The following is a 6000-nucleotide window of genomic DNA, read 5'->3' as shown; positions in this document are numbered from 1 at the left end:
TGGCACTAACTCCTACACATTGCAGCTTTTTAAAAAATTGTGTGTGAGAAAATTGTAGACCGACAATGGGCAGACTGGGGTGTTTGTGCTCCAGCTTGAAAAAAAAAAAGCTCCGTGTATAAGACATGATGGGCTGTCTGAGGGAAAACAAATTTATCTGATGGACTCCAATAGACAAGTAAGACGTTTGCCCTTTAATGTCCTAGATACATGAAAGATGTGCTGCAAAATATACTCGTTCACATCAATCAGTGTCATTCTTGGTGTGCACAAGAAACCGACACAGTCTAAGCAGTAAAGTATCCACCAGAGAAAGAGATTTGGAAATACCAGAACCTACACATCAGTGATCAACCCAAGACCTGACTATGTTATATGGCACCAAAATGTGAACTGCTGGTTGTGAACACATGGTACGTACAGGCTGAAAGAAAAAGATGCCATAGTCACGAAAAGTCTCTATTTTTATCTTTCCTGTCAAAGATGGTTCTGCCATCTGTCGTGATGAGAGTACAACAAATGCAATGCAACTTGGGCCAGACTGGTGCAGTGAGGGAGAGAGAGAGAGAGAGCTGAAACCTTGCTATGTGGTGACACCTGCTGGTGGATGAAATTAATACAGTATATCAAAAATCAATCAGGGCCATGAGCCAGCCCACTGGTCATGTAACCAGTAGTGTGTTTGTAATGTTCCATGTATATGCTGATGTAAGTTAAATTACTTCTGTCGGGCACTGCGTGTGGTGGTTGTGATCTGGAATACCATGATAAAGTACCGCTGAATGTGAGGTATGGTAATAACCTGAAGAATATTGTTGAAAATGTTTCTCATTGTCTGTTTCCTCCAAGTTGTTTTGATTGGTAGAGGTGAACATATCAGACTTGCAAAACATACTACAATCCAGTTTCTTGTCTTCAGTCCAGAAGCTGTTTGGTCTTGAAGTGTTGATTGATTGCTACATCGAACAGCAGTTGGTGCTTTGACCCTATGCTGTAGTTCTCGGTTCCTTGATCTGGCACTGATGTTACCCTTCTGTACCCAGTGACGACTAAATGGTAGTTTGAAGGTAGGGGAAGCCGGGGCACAGTGGATCAGAAATGTTGTTTTGTGGCAGCATAAACACATTATGCATAGGTTTAGGTCATTCTAATGTGGATTTAATACAGCAAGTCATTGTTTATAAAGCTGTGTTATTTATGTCTCCCCACGTGTAATTTACAGGTGTTTAAAATCGATTTTAAAATTTTTGATTCACTGTGCCCCGGTGTCGCCAACTGAATGGTCCCCTAAAAATTGGTCCCCCTGATGACGCGGTTCACGGATGAACACCTTGTTTCTACTTCAAACTGCACTCCAGTCATCATCTATCTCAGCGACAGATATCTGAAGCTTTTGTACAACAATCATTTCCACATGAATTCATTATTATTTCATCATAAAAGACGGCGGAAGCGATCAGACCGCCGCGGCTAAACAAGTTGCTAGCTGATGCATTCACCGCGAGTCGGTCATTTCAAAGTGTCACGGAATTTTGTTGATTTTCCGCTTTAAACAGTCTCGCTTCTGCTTAAAATTGACTTTAGAATGATTTAACAGGTTTTACCTTTATCATCTGATAATAATCCCATTAATCCATTTGATTGCTTTGGGTGAAGAGACTCTGTCTCAAACGTGCTGCTGTGGTCTGAAATGACCCATGCGCAGATACAAAAGGTGGATCTATTTTTAGGGGTGGACCATTCAGTCTGCGACACCTGATGTTAATTTACGGGGCACAGTTAATCAGTGTCCAGGGCACAGTGAATCAACTTAGAATATAATGAAAAACCCTTGATTATAAAGATTTCTTCAAAATTATTAAATATATGCTGATGTATATACAAACTATAATCCAGCAGACCAGCTATGTAATGTGTGAGTGTCTTATATAGTGACATAAGTCCTTTAGAAACAATTATAAATACAACTGTTGTAATTTGTGTTCAAACGTGAAAACAGTTGTTTATATACACAAATTATAGAAATAATTCATGGAAAAAATAAATATATAAGCTTCAACAAGTAATATTTGTCATCCACTTGATACTGGGGCTTAAATCACTTTCTAGACTGATTCACTGTGCTCCGATTCACTGTGCCCCGGGTGCATGTGACACACGAGTCATGTTATCAAATAGCTGATAGTCTGAAGAAGACATAACACATACTCATCAGTTGGAGGGGGTAGTCTTCTAACTAATAATTTTTTTGGGCCACCTTTCCTCTGTTGTGAGAAACAAATACAAAGACACTGACATCCACAAAATTTACTTTTGATAGGAAAAAACTGACTTCACTTGCCACTTAGTTTTACCTTAAAGTATACAAAAACAAAACACTAATTTATAAGGAGGATGTCTTTATACATAAAAATATGGCATACCTGCTGCAAATATATAGGTAGTTTTGCAGATATAGTTACTGATTCACTGTGCCCCATGATTCACCATGCCCCGGTTTCCCCTGTTGTAATTTGGCTGGCCCTATGTTATCTAGACAGGATGAAACGCTGTGTTACCTGAAGTTTATTCATATATCACTGGAAACTATGTATTTCAGTCAGTAGTTGTACCTCATGTTAAGCCTGATTCACACAGCAAGATTTTAAAATTGTTGGTAGGTTTTCAATACCTGAGAGATCCCACACATGGCAATAAAAAAAACATAAATATACCAGTTTTCTATTCACGATTTGAGGTCTGAACAGTCCTGACGTCCTTCCAAGCAGACTAGAGCACTCTTAACACACCACACACAGCAGGAATATCTGATAAGATTATTTTTAGAGCATCACGATAGTTGTGGCTTCCTTAAGATTGTTGGAAGGGGAAGATTGGGTCAGAAATCAGCATAATTATCTTGTCATGTGAACCAGGCATTAGGCTCAATAGACTGTTTACCCTGTACTTCCAAGTACACTTTAATCCATTCTCTTATGTAATGTGTCAGCCAAGCTGCCACACCAACAACAGAAGGAACGATACCCCAGTCTAATAATCGCTTAAATGTCAAATCATCCCATGGGTCTCAAACCCACTGATTTAACTTTTAGACCATAATCCCATGAATATGGTAGTCCTTATGACCCCCTCGCCTCCAAAAAAAGTCAGATATTCCTCTCTCTTGTCTTCGTATTGTTATTGGAACCCCAACCCAATTTTCCAAAAGCCGAACAAGAAGTGTTTGTTGTGCAAGTCCACGGAACTTCGTTGGATTATACATAAAATATTGTGGTTAACATTTCATGCAATTTCATACGAACTGCTTCGTGAGTATGTTGGCCCGTCCAATGAGAGCATAAGGAGTCTTCAGCTATTCAGAAAACAGTTGGAGAAGTTTTTAACGACCGCAAAACTCTTGAGCTTTGATCACATCAACCACGTATTACTTGTATTGGCTCTCTGTGACAGAGTATATTTTATGGCTTTGTTGATCACACAGATCCACACTAAATGGTTGCACATTTATTTATCTTAGAGAACATAATGAATCTCATGTGCTGTCACATGCACCGTGGTATCAGGATTCACTCGCTCTGTATTCCGAAGGTTAAGATCAAGTGAGAAGGCTGAAAGACTTTGCTTACCACGCACCTATTTTGTGGAAAATATTAGTTGATTTTCAACAGTCAGATTCTGTTCAGTCTTTTAACTCAAGACTTAAAACACACTATCTGTTGTATGGCTGGGGGGGCCTGGCTGCCTTTTTGTTTCTGTCTTTTGTCCTGTCTTTTGTTTTTCCTTCCAGGTGGCTTGCATTTGGGACTGAGTGGCTGTGTAGCTGAGTTTATCAGGACCTCACCCTGATCACCTGAGGCTGATCACCTGCGGCTCGTCAGGACTCACAGCTGTGGTGCATCTACATGGATTGGAACATGGTGGCATTTAAGACTGGAGTACACAGTGTGTATTTGCCAGAGACTCGACCTTGTGACCAGACGGGTGAGATCGTCGTCTCGGGAGCCATCTCATCATCAGTGGATGCAGAGAACGTCCAGATTTGATGCACGGTCTGTGAAAGAGGAGGGGGTGAGGTCTCACGCTCGTCAGCACACTTCCTGAGGTACGTTAGATTTTGTGACTAACATTTATACAGTCAGTAAATGTGGTGTCCCTCACACCTTATTATATTGAGCTGTATGTTGGTCGTGTAATCAGCTTCCACTGCAGTGGAGTTTTGTGAACTGGGTGTTCCATGCCTGCAGGGTGGGAAGCTGATTAGTAATTAAGCCAGGAAGTGTTTGCTGTTTGTGCACCTTTGAGCGTTCTCTCTGTGTGTTGAGTGTGGACTTACATAATGATTCCTTCTTTCACAGACTCCGTTTGTCGCGGCCACCTGGGGGGTGTCAGCGGGGTCCTTGGGTCCGAATTGGTTCTGGCTCCGGACCGTTGCTGGGAGCGCACCGCAAAACCACCACGCCAGACCGCGCACTTTTTTCACAGCACTGTTATGTTCATTAAACTCTGTTATCCTTTGTACCGTGCTCTGCTTATTTTATACTGGGTCCTTCAAACGCTGGTCGGTTCTCCGGGCTGCGTCCGACACATAACACTATCCTCTTTTTGTTCCATTGAGTAGTTGCCTTTTTGTTATCCTGATTTAACCCCTTAACGCCTATTGTCGCATATATGCTACAATATTTGACTCAAATATGCAACATACCAAATTGACCAGTATGCCTGTTGTCGCAAATTTGCAACATACCATTATTATTATTATAACATTATAACATAAATTATTACCAAAATACCAAAATTACTATTTATTTTTTGTGCAAAAGTGTAATTAATAATCTCAACATTATTTACCTTCTACTTAAAGGCAAAAACACAAACAAAACATTTTTTTATATACAGCTATATAAATTCAGGCGTTAAGGGGTTTTAATGGTTCTCATATGATGCTCTCTTTTACTTTATTTACAGATGTTTTGACCCATCGCCTTTATCAAGGTTCAGTGAGTGGATAACACACATGGGTTTTATAGAGGTATTCTGGGTAAAACAACAGGTGCAAGCAATTACACCAAATCCACAATACTAATATAATCAACAATGATAAATCACATGATTGGACGGGAGCTTGTCAGGTTCACAAAACGAGACATACACATCATTCATACATAGAAAAACACCACCATCTTAAATTTTTTTCTTCTTCTATTTAACCTTATGTAGCCAGGTTAGTCCCACTGAGATCAAGATCTCTTTTCCAAGGGAGACATGGCCAGTAGGGCAGCATCATGGATACATTAAAAGCAAGAGCAATCAGAGATTTCTGACGTCCACCAATCCAGATCTGGATCACCTCCAAAATTCAGTGGAATCTTCCATGCCCTAATATCTATCTGTGGTGCAAATTTGGTGAGAATCTGCGAAGTAGTTTTGATGTAATCCTTCAAAGCCTATATAAAGTGAAATCTTGATCCAGAATATAGAACCAGATCTGGATCACTTCCAAAATTTAATGTAGTCTTACATTGCCTAATATGTATCCGTGGTGAAATGTTGGTGAGAATCCGTGAAGTAGTTTTGACATAATCTTTCAAAGCCTATATAAAGTGAAACTTGACCCAGAATTCGGATCCAGATCCAGATCACCTCGAAAATTTAATGGAGTCTCCCATGGTGTAATATGTTTCTGTGTTGAACACACACAAAAAACTGACTCATTGAATTGGATTTCCATCTAATAAATATATGTAGTCCCAACTAAATTAAATTATCTTGCATTGATGTGCTTTTTTTAGTTGGGGCTACATATATTTATTAGATGGAAATCCTGCACATAACTGAATTGAGTTAATCCAGTGAGTCATTTTTTGAGTGATTTTGTCAAAATCTGTGCAGTAGTTTTGACGTGATCCTGCCAACAGATAGAAAGACAAATAAATAAATAAACACCGATAATTTTATTACATCCTTGGTGGATCTAATAATAAAAAGAAAATTGAATTAACA

This window comes from Thalassophryne amazonica, chromosome 19 (assembly GCF_902500255.1).
Source record: "Thalassophryne amazonica chromosome 19, fThaAma1.1, whole genome shotgun sequence".
Classification (NCBI taxonomy): Eukaryota; Metazoa; Chordata; class Actinopteri; order Batrachoidiformes; family Batrachoididae; genus Thalassophryne; species Thalassophryne amazonica.
This window is presented reverse-complemented; position numbering follows the sequence as displayed.